Below are 14,047 nucleotides of genomic sequence, written 5' to 3' on the forward strand. Positions count from 1 at the left end.
GATTGAAAATTGCCACTTTGTGCATTGACTTTGAACTCCCCCCCATCCTCTTTCTGTTTTCTAAACTGTTCTCCGGATCCTATGGCATCTATCGGGCCGATCGGGCTAATAAAATTTTAGCAAATTACATCTGGGCCTTAGAGCTTTCAATCAACAACAAAACCTATGGCCCATGACTAACTCCCCTGACCCGAGCTAAAAGAGGTCAATTTTTTTCATAAAATGACTCTAGGCTCTGGTTTTAATTGACTGAATTTTACCAATGATGGCGTTACAATTATATATAACACATGTGAAGACCTCAGAGCAAAAAAACGCTATTTTAATAGGGAAATGCATACGACTTAGAGTTTTTGTTGCTCTGAGCGCCTCATATGTGGTTGTCAATATATAATAAATTATCTCGACTACAGAGCAAGCAATAAGATCAAGTTTTGGGAACAATTGTAGAAAATATTCTGGTTTATATTCCACCCATATATCATTTTTGCCAGTTCATAAAAATTCGAGATATTCTGGTTTAAATAAAAAAAAATATCAGAAATTTTATTCCAAATTGCTGTATAACATCTCCCAACTAACTTCAGTTCCAAATCGAATTTGGATGCAATCTGCGTTTGTTCACGTTAAGAATCTCATCTGCAATAAGCTGATCTAGGCTTATCTGACCAATTTTCTGGGAAAAATACCACTGAATCTTTGTTGAATAGGTATCCTGGAAAAGTTTACCAGACAATTCAAAGAGTGCCAGAGATGAGACCAGAGGAAGCCCTAATCAATCATCATCAGGGTTGAAAAAGCTTCACGTGAAGCATCAATTAGTATGAATAATTTACCTCCGATACTTATTTTCACATCAATAACGCACCTCATTATAGTTAGTGTTTTAGGTTTTACTAAACCTCTAACAATAGAGTTGCAATATGCAATTAATACATCAACAGACTTGATGTCTCTCTCTGCAGCATGATCAAAACAGATTTATATTCAAATACTCAGTATGAGACAGAGGAGAAGCCCTCTATACTGAAGATGAGCCATACAGTGTACAAGATACAAATCGCAAATGCATTTTACACCATTGTTACCTTCACATTGACTTATTATTTCTTATTTCTTCGCACCATACCAGGCTATTCGAGTGCGGGCTTAAAGAGGGACGGAAAGACTATAAATCAGCAACCTATTGACGCCCAGGCTCCACAAGATTACAACTTTTTCTTGCATCAGACAATGTTTTAGAATGTTTTGGTTATATAGTCCCAATAGAAAATTCTGTATTCCAAAATTTCCTGGACGTATATCTATATCATAAATATTATCATAAACGTGTTTTTTTTTTGAGTTTTTTTTGACCATGGATTTTTTTATTATACGTGTATTAAAAATTGTTCCTGTTATTCAGAAAGCTGACGTAAAGTTACGGAAATAATAATAAGCGGAGAAAACTTTATTCAAAACTTGAATTCAGAAATAAAAAAATAAATTCAATTTATATAGGTATTCATTCATTCATTCATTTTCAACCGTTTATCCCTATTGGGGTCTTGGGCCCATGACATTCAAATTAGCAGCCCATGCTTGTAGATCCTCCGCCACTTCAGGAAGATGTTAGGGTTCGATCCCAAGGTGTTCCAAGGCAAGATTCTGAATTCGATTCAGCCACCTTGTCCTAAGTCTGCCTCGAGGTCGACGCCTTCTCAAAATGGCTTGCATAGCTTTTCTGGGGAATCTTATATACAGTGGGTGTCAAAAGTTTGTTACGGCTTGTATTTTCAGGAAACCAAGTGGAAAAAAAGATAGAAAAAAATACTTTTTAAAATTTTTCTTTTTGCAAATTGGTTGCCTGTCATCCGTAGATCTTATATATGTATTTTATAAATTATTATAAATCTTATTTCATATGAAAAATAATTGTTTGCCAAATGTTGATTATTTTTTTGCGTCAAAAGTTTGTTACGTCAATTGGAAAAGTACCTCAAAAAGATGAAATGCGTGCGACTAACATCTTTTAATCCAGTTATATTTTAAAGTTATGTCATTTAATAAGAAAATAGTACATTCGCACTTTTTTAAAATTTTCAATGGTCAATATATGCATATAAACAAAATGATAAATAATAAGAAATAAAATGTTTTTTGTTAATTTAAAATTTAGGCCAAAATAGCAAGTTACAAAAACTTAAAAGAAGAGAAATTGTTCAGAAACACTCCCGGAATGAATCTGCGTCATAAATTTTCGGTATGGATGGAAAATCTCTACAGGATGCACATAAAATCGCCAAAATTCATTGTGATAAAATATAAGTACATGTGGAAAATGCTACTGGCCAGACTCAGGGTTTGACTCAGAAGGTTTATAACTGCATTGTAAGTATCTCTGATAGTGACCCCATGATATCTGTTCCAAAAATTCAGAGTCAGTTGGTTACCGAAGGCATACAGGTCGCTACTGTTACAAAAGTCAATATGAAATTCCAAAAGATCGTGAGAATGTTTGACTGGTCCTTAAAATTTCACGGGTAGGCAAAACTAATGTGGTTAAAATGTTGCAAATTAACTTTTTAACGTGTTTTAAGTAGAAATACAACTTTTTAGTCATATTGCACTTGCTTACCCATGAAATCCCGTAAGTCAGTCAACCATTCTCGACATTTTTTTCAATTTTATCTTGATTTTTGTAATAGTAGCGACCTGTATGCCTTCGGTAATCAACTGACTCTGAATTTATGGAACAGATATCATGGGGTCACTATCAGAGATACTTATAATACAGTTATAAACCATCTGAATCAAACCCTGGGTCTGGCCAGTAGTGTTTTCCACATATACTTATATTTTATCAACATAAATTTTGACGATTTTATGTACATCCTGTAGGGATTTTCCACCCATACCGAAAATTTATGACGCAGATTCATTCCGGGAGTGTTTCTGAACAATTTCTCTTCTTTTAAATTTTTGTAACTTGCTATTTTGGGCTAAATTTTAAATTAACAAAAAAACATTTTATTTCTTATTATTTATCATTTTGTTTATATGCATATATTGACCATTGAAAATTTTAAAAATGTGTGAATGTACTATTTTCTTATCAAATCACATAACTTTAAAATATAACTGGATTAAAAGAAGTTAGTTGCACGCATTTCATCTTTTTGAGGTACTTTTCCAATTGACGTAACAAACTTTTGACGCAAAAAAAATAATCAACATTTGGTAAACAATTATTTTTCATATGAAATAAGATTTATAATAATTTATAAAATACATATATAAGATCTACGGATGACAGGCAACTAATTTGCAAAAGTAAAAATTTTAAAAAGTATTTATTTCTATCTTTTTTTCCACCTGGTTTCCCAAACATACAAGCCGTAACAAACTTTTGACACCCACTGTAGGTATATATCTTATATAGGTATGTATTCATTAAATTAGCTACAAATCTTTAGAATTTCAGCATTATACAGTGAATTTCTTCAAAGGACTTACATATGGAAAACTAATTTCAAAATATGCAATTTCCACTTATTTTAATACTTATTTTTAAAATCAAAATAAATTACATTAAACTGTTTTCATTTATTCTAGGATTTCAAAACAATTGTTAAAAATACCCACCGACAATATTGATTCACATTAGAAAAAATATTTTTTTCTATTTTTTAATTTTTTTTGCAACACTATTTTTAATCTTTTCTTAATCTTAAAGGTAATAGCTGTTTGAATCAAGTCGTAAGAATATTTTCTTTAATTTCTCAAATTAAAAAAATATTTCAATGAATGGAGAGGGAGTTAAATACTCTGAATAAATACCGTCGTTGCGGGTGACTTTGCACATTTTTTCGCTGTTTTTCAACTTTTCCCTCTAAAAGTGGATAGTTAAAGAGAAGGGAGGGGGTTTTTGAGTAAAATTATTTGTATTCAGTTGTTAATGAATGGATTTTGTGCCACTAGCATTAATTTTATAAAATTTTACTATGTTTAAAAAAATAAAGAAAAAAGGCTTGCACTGGGGATAAGGTGCGGGTGACTTTGCACTTTTTAATAAATACTAAAAAATCAACAATTTCTGACAATAAACGACAATGAAGATCTTCACATCTAAGGGTAAGATGCACGAGATCTACAAGATGACATGGTCGCCATCTTGATTTGACGTTTCTGTCCGCCATTTTGAATAACTGTCAAAATCTAAAACAGGTTCGATTGGATTGAAATTTTAGTATGTTGTAGCTGATATCAAGACCTTTTCAGAACGTATCTATGTTCCGGTCTACGTCAAGTATTTACCTTGATACAGAGGCTCAAAATTTAAAAATTTTGAAATATTCATATTTTGGCGATCTTTATTTTCTAATCCTGAATTTTAAAACCTAAACGAAATGCCTCAGTAAGCATTAAAAATAGTTGAGGCTTTTATTTTGTATATTTATTTACTCTTACATAATTTAAAAAAAATAAATGAAAAGTGCATTTATTTATTTTTTCATCTTTGCAAAAGTTTTTCAGATCTTCAAATAATATGCTGTTATAAAGAAAAACATTACTTTTCTTTTTGTTTGTTATTTGGATCTCAACGCCTAACGATAGTACTGCCTTTTATTGTGATGGTTTCGATAAAAGGAGCTCTCCGTAGTTCTGTATTTATGAAAATGTAAAAAATTTGAACTTAGGGCCCCAGTACCCAGACAATCGCTTGACCTAGGTCGGATTTTATATATGTTCTGAAAAGGTCTTGACATCAGCCGGAACATACTAAAATTTCAGCTCAATTGGATGAGATTTTTGTTTTGACAGTTATTCAAAATTGCGGACAGAATCGTCAAATCAAGATGGCGACCACATCATCTTGTAAATCTCGGTCATTTTATCTTAAGTTATAAAAAAAATTGGATAATTTTTGGTCAGATACTTCTATAATAAAATTTAAGAAAGTCCATTATATGCAATTTTATAATATAAATCATGCGTTCTTAGGAAGACTATAGTGAAAAAAAGGAATTTACTAAAAACAATGAACAAAATCGAAGTGGATTATTCTAGCCAGATAAATTTAGAATAGATTTGGGCAATTTACTTCTCTGAAATCAATTTTGGAATTGCATCTTCAGATAACTTTTTCGCGGAGTCGTTTTTTGACAAAATACCTATATTAGCATTTCATTGACTATTACTGAAACTACAAGAATCCTTTTGAGGATCATTGTACCTTACTTGGTACTTAATATATCCCTATATACTTTGACATGGTAGACCGGATCGGCGAAGACTATCAATAAGTGCTAGAAATGTTCAAACTCTCACGAACAGCAGAGTGCAAAGTCACCCCCCGAGTGCAAAGTCACCCGCAACGACGGTAATAGTTAGCTCAATATTTTTTCTAAAGAAAACAATAACACCCCACTCCACTGTCTAACTATATCCGAGGCTAATCTGTCCCAGGCTCCCCTACACATTTTCAAGATTTTTGATTCAATAATTTTACTTAATCTGAACCAATATTAAGGCATATTTTTTAAATAAATGGTCATTAATTGAACATCTTCATGGGAAAGGTGGACAAAAGAATTCAAATTGTGTGATAACGGTTCTCTTTCAGCTTGTGGAATCAAGAAAAACGCACCAATATAGTGTTTCACGTGTTTCATATAAGAAAAATCCGAAAAGCTATATATATGAATTATGGATATACATAGAAGTGCTGTTAAAAATATAGTGAATAAATCGTTGTGCAAGAAGCGTTCACCATTCCTTTATTCAAATCTATAAATTCCCGTTTAATAGTTTTCGCTAAAATGATGGCAGTATTTCTTAGGAAAACTTGAAAATCTATTAGGTGTTACATTAAGTATCTGAAAGCGGAGATTACGTTCCAGAACTTGATCGGCTTTTGCGTAATATTAATCATCCATTAATTGCGAATTTCCATGTTTATTTCCCGCGTGATTTTTATCACTAAAATAACAGCCGTCTGTGTAGGTAAAAGAAAAAACAAGAATAGCTAAATATATAAGAAAAAATAAATATAACACCAATAAAATTATACTTATAGTAAAATGCCTAAATGATAATGTATATGTTCTCTATTTTAAAATTTTGTCGTCTCCGTCAACCAGTATTGCACATATTATGCTTAATTATAAAATAAGTACTATTTCCTAATTTGTATCATCTCTTTTTTTGTTGTAATCGATTTCCTCTTCACGAAGCACAAATTTTTCTCACAATGATGGCCACGCGTGACGAAAAAAGCGAGTTTTATACCATCAATTTCACACAATAATATTTCACTTTTTTCCAATCTCTGACTATGCAAAATATCCGATCAATTTTGATTCAATCTTTAGACGATTTCAAATATATATGAAGTGAAAATTAGTGAATTATTATTTTTTTTTTTGTCAAAATCTCGAAAGTTGATTTGCAAGTGAAAACATTGGAAATTTGTCTCTGTATGTGACAAATTTCCAATGTTTTCACTTGCAAATCAACTTTCGAGCTCCGGTAGATAGTTAATTACTAAAAAATGGACTGTGATTAACATTACAGGATAGAATTTATTCTAAATTTTTAGTATGCATAAGTATAACTCAACAATTACCGATATGATATGACATTTTTTATTGCTCAAATTTTGCAAAATGAGCAGTAAAAAGAACATCTTTTTTATGTATTCGAAGATCTGGATGCTAAATGGTTGGAGATAGGAACTTGGGACCTTCAGCGGACTCCACCCCAGTTGACTCTGGGACCATAAATATGTTCCTCATATCCCCCATTTTGGGATTGGTCGAAATCATGCCGCGCGAATTTGTCAGTGGAAGGTGAGGGACGGCGGAAAAAAGTAGGGACATATTAATGGTCTAAGGGTCAACTTAAGGTGGGGCCCCCGAAGGTCTCAAGTCCCTATCTCTCACAATTTTGCACTTAAAATAGATTGAAAGTAAAACGCAAAAAAAATAAGACATTTTTAAGACATTTGTTCCTCAACTTACCATGAAGATTGGACCACAATTTTGGTTCTAAAGATAAACATATATCTTAACATATCTCTAAACATATATCTAAACATATATCATATACATATAGACATAATTGTGGTACACAAAACTTTTACCAACTTTCCCTTAATCATATTTTTTCTGAAACGTCTGACTTATTTCGGAACAAAAATTTTTCCCAAACGTACGACTTATTTCGAAACGGAGGGAGTATGATGGAATATTTTCAATTCAAATTTAAGTTTTTTTATGAATCTTTTTGAAAAAAATGTTGTTTGAAACTATGAACAGTAGTTTATCGTCTTTAATTTTGAACACTTTACTTCTAATTTTGGACAGCTGATTCGTCGTAATAGTATGGCTAACCTCAACCATTTCTCCCCAACTTGCCAAGTCCTCTTTTTGCTTATGTAAAGGAACCAAATGACATCAAAAAGAACCCAGTAATTTTCTATAAAATTTATAGAATATAGAGATACCTTAGACACCCCAAATACGAGCAGACTTCCCTATTCCTTTGCCCTGGCGTTTCTTTTTAAAGACTTTTCCACTGCATCCCATTCTTAAGGGTGATGCTTATTGTTTCTTTAAGCATTATATACAACCTAATCATCACTAATATTAAAAAGAAAAAAATAACTGTTCAAAATAACAAATATAACTTCAGTGGTGGACCTCAGATGAAATTGTATATTTTACTGCTCGAACTCCACAGAGATAAGCAGTATGTATGTATGTACATATAGCTCCCTGATATTTGACCTCCAAAATTTTGACCATCTACCTCCTGTGAACCAGTTTCCTCAACATTAAGATTTGTCTATGAGTCGGTTATAGTCCTTTTGGAACCGTTGCACCCAGGCCACTTATTTTCGCCCATTATCCTGTTCTATCTTGACCCCCAAGGCGAGTAACTTGATCTATATCACACTGCTCTGTGTGCGTTCTGATACATACAATATCGCTTTTTATATCACGGTAGACCGGCCTCGGTTTGTGGATCTGGGCAGTGAATGTGTATTTGTATTCGACTGAACTCTGCATGTCGAAACTTGTGTCCTTTACCAACCTCTCTTTTTAGGTGGTTGATTGTCACTGCATTGGCATTACTTTTCCATTCATTCACTGGACGAATTCGAGACTAATACACCAGCTGAATCATAGTCATAGAGCCACTACTCTATTCACTGATCCGCTGAGGCCCCTTTCCTCAACATAATCTTCTTCGCGTTTCAGATGATTTCCGAGAAATGACATTATCAGAAGCTAAACGGTTGAAAACTTTGGACCTTTCATAAGTCGATTTTGAGACCATTGACGTACCCCCATTTTCCCCCCATTCCACCCATTCCCCTAAACAAAGCCATGTTTTCATTTTTATTTAAAAATAAAAAAAAATCTAATTAATTCCTAAAAAAGTAAAAGGTTTTCCGATAGAGTAATATATAGGCTCAAAGAACTGTTCAGTCAATTGTGTCATAAACTACATTTGACATCAGGAAACCGAAATATTTCATAAATTTTCTGCCAGTACCCTTCAATGTTGATTTTGATGATTAATATCATCATAACACGAAGATCCTGATCTAACTATCGACCAGAGAGAAGAAACTATATATAAAAAAAGGCAATAACGGTGAGAAGATGTAAAAGGAAACATGTTTATGAAAATAAATTGGTGATCATTCTGGACAGTAAATGTAGCGTCAACCCACAAAATCAAAATCTACGATGCCCATCTCTAGCTAAGAATTTTGAGCCATTTGCTTACTGAGACAGGTCACACGATAAGATTCTTCCCACAGGGAGAGATTTCCAATTGAGTGTCCCAGAAGCTAGAAAGAGGTGGAAGAATAGAAGATTTTCTATTCTATAGATACAATTACAATAAATCTCGCGGCACATTCTGCACACTCGACTGATCCTCCGTGGGCAAATGGGAAGAAAGAGTGCAAAATACTTCGCATCGATCGACTCTCCTCATGTACAACACCTCATGTTGGGACAAGTGTTGGGAGGAAATCTCATGAACTGCCCATTGAGATACACCTCCTTGGATGTGTCTTTCCGAGCATCATCACAGGAATTAGCGGCTTTTCCAAGCCAGCACGCACTTCTATCTCTAACCACCGCACAACGTCCACAATTGCCCGCCAGAATGATTATATTGTAGATCAAACTCATCCGTTTGATGTTGAATTTTGCAGAAATTTACAAATATTAAGCTTCAAATTTATAAAATTAAAAAAAGTTTTTGAAACAAAAAACGTATAATTCTTAAAATTTTTAAAAATGTTTCTCGATTCTTTATAAAATTTTTCCAATGACAATTGTGCTGTAACTGTGTCATTATACTTAATGAAACAACGAAAGGTAAAGAAAAAATTGAAAATTCACTTTAGAGACCTCCATATCAAATACTGTAAGTTTTTAAAAACTAAAATTGTATAAAAGCTCTCATGTATATTAGTAGCAATTCATGTATTAGGTAGGTACTAGTATAGTAATTTACAGTAATTCGATTGTATGTTGAACTTTGGGTACAGAAGATCACGTTGGGCAAAATGATCTTGTATGAAAAAATCAATTTTTTGTACTTGGACAGAAAGACTTTTAAAGAATTTAATTAGTGAATCATATTATATGATTTATTAATTAAATTCTCAAAATTCTTTCTAGATACAGGGGCGTGAGATTTCCTATGTTTCCCATATGTTTCTAGCGCGCCGAAAAAACTTTTGGGTTTATTGGCTGTTTTCTGTCAGTGTAAAATTAGTTATCAAAAAATATAACAATAAAATAAAAGCCAATTTTATATTGAATAGGCAATCGATAACCCCAAATTAGCAACCTACGTAGTTTTGGAGATATCTCGTAAAATGTGTACCAAAACAGGGAAAATTTACACTAAAATCGGTCGCATTTTTCAGAGATAATGTCACCCCCCTGTCTAGATACGATATCTAAAATAACAAAATAAATTTTCTAACTATTGCGAAAAGTACTTGTTTTATAATACCTCAAGTTTTGCACATACATATATTCACGCTGAAAGGAATTCTATAAAGTTTGGCTTCCTAATTAAGAATCATTATAGTTCCAGCAATTTACACATCCTAGCTTTTCAGTAAAAAAAAGTCTAACTAAGCGAACTGTTGTGTTTAGACCTAAATTTATTTGAAAAATATATTTAAAAATTCAGAACAAAAAATCATAATAATGGACCAAGAAAAAGACACTAGTTATTCATTAAATTCATAGTGAATACGAATGATGAATATTTTACAATATTAAAAAAAATCTGGGTGATTTAATTCGATATGTACAATTTTAATTTATCTAAAATAATAACACAATCACTGAACCAAAAATCATACATAAGGAGAGAATTTAAATATGTGGAGGAGCCCAGATTAAAATTTGAACATATCCCAAGATTAATGCATAAAATATGTTAAATTTTCATTCTGAACAGCACATAGTGTATTTCAGAAAATGTTAGGCAGGGCAGGGGCCGTAGCCATGAAATGTATTAATACTTTAGAAATAATAATATTTAACTGCTTAACTTAAAATTGCTTAGTGAGAAAGATTTTTTAGATATTAAAAAACTTTGTAGACTTTAAAGATTTTGCGGTTCCGGGAGAATTTTGATACATTTTAATGTAAAATAGTTTCTATTCTTCAAACACACTTCTGTCAACAAAACTGCATTTTTTCAGAGTTCACTTTTACATTACTTTAGTGGGCTAATATTGCTTTCCTCTTTCAATGTGAAGGTTTCAAATATAAATTTATAATATTTTTTTACAAAGGAACAAAATTACGATAACAATACAGGACTTCTTTTATTTTTCAAGGTATACACTTGAAAAAGTATATGACTAAATCAATGAAAATCAGTTAACTCACCTCGTAAAATTCTGGTGAAGATCACGATGGTGTAACATGGCACAGAAGCCAACAATGAGCAAATGATCGCAATCAATATTCATTTCTCATTCGGTAAGATCACTCGATGAAATGTTCAATCACGCGGTGTGTTATTTAAAGAAGTTTCGTGTTTAATGCTTAAGACGTCTCATCACTCTTTTAACATCTTCTACCATGCACAATTACCAAATTGCCTGTCACAACACTTGTTGGACCACCGAAGATTTTCGTGCATTTCATGCGAGTCTCTCAAGTTCTTTTTTTGCAACTATCTTCCAACACTTTCTGTCTTTTACTGTGAGTCGTTCTGACTAAATAAACTCGTCGGCAATTTTTTTCATTCATCAACTGTTACAGAAAAACTCTCTCATTTTGCCCTGCAGCTTGAATGTTTCTTTTCTTATTTAGAGTTACTTCTTAATAAAATAATTGTTATAATTCACACGACTTGTTCTATATTTCCAACACTGACGAGGTACAAAAGGTTTTTCATATTGCACTTCAATGGGATTTAGCGTCATGTAATTAAGTGAAGAAGAACAAACAGAAGTCGGGCACACGATTCACTTACACAATTTTATCAAAAATTACGTCCTATACAGGAAACATTTTAGCTCTTTAAATTTTTAAATGTCACATAGATAAATTTTCAACGGTTAGGAAATAAAATTTAAAAATATAGAAGGCAAAAGAGTGCAAATACACGAAAACACCTATTCCCACTAGATACTCTGTCCTCTAATTGTGTCCATCAAGGCCGCTGGTTCAACAGCAAATGCAACCTGCCTTTGATATCTATAGATGTGCCTCGCATCCACAGAAACACACATGAAGATTCACACAGGTCCGCTCGCGCCACAGAGTTGATTATTTTAAGAGATGGAAGAACACCGGTTACGATGGGAATGCTTGAAGAAGAGTGTACGAAGCAGCACCTCAACCCGATCGCGAAGAAAAATTTATGAGTGGAAGAAAAAAGTGTACGTGAGAGATATTTCTCTTTTTTTACGCTTTACGATCTCATATTTTCTCTCACTCTCACAAAAAATAGCAAAAATGGCAGGGGGTAGGATTTTTTTCACTTCTGAGAAAATCGAAACTTATCAGCATTATCATTTGCCAAGCCAATATCGGTAGACAGCAAAAAGGACATAGATAGTGGAAATTAAGTCAGCGTGACCAGATTAATTGAAAAAATAACAACAAGACCAAACAAGTAAAAAATCATTTGGTTTTTAGGAAAATCCGTTATAAAAATAAAAACTCTGCTTTCGCATGATTTCGAGACACTCAACTGTTTCATAGGATCTGACCTTCGGAGGGTGACCAAAACAAAGCTGAAGTTAAATAACTTGAATATTGTACATAAACTTGTTAATTGTTATAAACGTTTGGCGAATTAAAAAAACAGAAGTGTGTTGCATATTTAATTATAATTAAATATATAAATTAGAAGTCCTGTCCCTTATAGGGGCAGTACCTCCATTTCCTATTTCCTTTTTTCGATAAAAAGAGAAGGATGTATACTAAAGTATAATTTTTGCTTAATAGCCTCTTCTAAATTTTTATTGATACGAAAAATTGTTATATCTGCTAATTCGTACAACATACACCCAACTTGAATAGAGGCAGAAGGAATTTAGATCTTGTGCGCAAAACTTTAAGGAGGAAAAATTAAAATTTCAAGGTTATTGGGCATATCAGTGATGAATTGATTCTACCCTGGAAAAGTTGCAATATTATTCAAGTAATAAACAAAGGCAAAGCTTTTTACACTGTTAGAGGCTCTGTAAGGGTTTGAGGATCTATTGGCCATTCAATCAATCGACTTTATGTATATAACCATGTCTTTTATCTTTCCTATGTAATTCATATGAGCTCCTTATGGACATCGTATTTTTTCTATCTAATTTATCCAAATTTGTATTCGTTCAAAAGAGAAATGGGATAACACAAGACTTCAAATACTTTTTTTCAAATACAATTGCTATTAAATCCATTGTAGGAAGGAATTATAATTTTGAAATCTTCAACTTGCAGAAGATCTATAGTATTATTTAAAGCCTTAGTTTTGGAGTAATTACTCCAAAAAATTTTTATCCCAAAACAAAGTCTTTGTGTTTTTTTAATTTTATATATTTGTATTTTCTTAACATTTTTTTCTGTTGCAAACTTGTAGATTAAAGCAGGGTGACCAATTACACAAACTTTGTGAAACTGAAATTCTATCACGATACTAGCGATACTATACGTCTCTTTATTTTATTGTGGTTTCGCAAAATAACGTTATACATCCATTAACCCTTTAAGAACGACTGGGTCTCTGGTGACCCAAGCAAAAAATTGCAACTACTTATAGGAAAAACATAATTTTAGATAGTTGATTTTTTAGGTGCCCAGCATAAAGAATTAAGTTCTCTGTTAAGATTAAGATAAAAATGACAAGAATCTTATTTTTTCGAAGTATTCTTTGTCTGAGAACTTACACAATGCTCCATGTTATTTTGCTAAATTTTGTTATTATATATATATACATTTTATATATAAATAAATAAGTAACAAATCCAAATGTTCAGGAATTAATTTTCAGAGCATAAAAACTTAGTTGGTTCGGTCTTACACTGGTTTTACATGCAGTTTCGGCCACTAAGTCAACCCTCTTTAATAATATAATATGTACCAATAATCAAATCTCTTACAAACAATAAAAAGTTTCTCATTGACCCTCTGAGCACGAAAGGATCAAAAATTTGGGATTGGAATCTTTTTTTCTGACTTATTAGAGCAAAACAATATTTTAGATTAGAGGATGTCCATAAGAAGAATTTTGTTTTTGGGTCATCGGTAATCCTTAAAGGGTTAATGGGATTTGTCTACTTTAAATTCAATCTCTAAATTTATTATAGTGCCAAATCATGCTTTAAACCAGATGTAAGTTTATAATAAATATCATCGATTGAATTAATTCCTATGGCCAACAAATATTCTAAACAGAACGATTAAGCCCAAAACATTCATCAATAAAATTATTTCTCAAGAATAAAATATGCGTCTTCAATTACTGATGTGATTGAAGAGGGCAAAAGTGTGAATTTAATGGGATAAGA

At 32.2% G+C, this 14,047-nt stretch overlaps 1 protein-coding gene across 1 annotated transcript in view; it reads right to left on the reverse strand.

The window, feature by feature from the left end:
- Positions 1-11,761, reverse strand: part of LOC129798399 (uncharacterized) — an 83,804-nt gene extending 72,043 nt beyond the window's left edge. Inside the window, exon 1 of the mRNA XM_055841528.1 lies at positions 10,920-11,761. The gene's annotated coding sequence lies outside the window, so the exon portion shown is untranslated. The remainder of the gene's footprint in view (positions 1-10,919) is intronic.
- Positions 11,762-14,047: the final 2,286 nt, after the last annotated feature.

This window comes from Phlebotomus papatasi, chromosome 1 (genome assembly GCF_024763615.1).
Source record: "Phlebotomus papatasi isolate M1 chromosome 1, Ppap_2.1, whole genome shotgun sequence".
In the NCBI taxonomy this organism is placed as follows: domain Eukaryota; kingdom Metazoa; phylum Arthropoda; class Insecta; order Diptera; family Psychodidae; genus Phlebotomus; species Phlebotomus papatasi.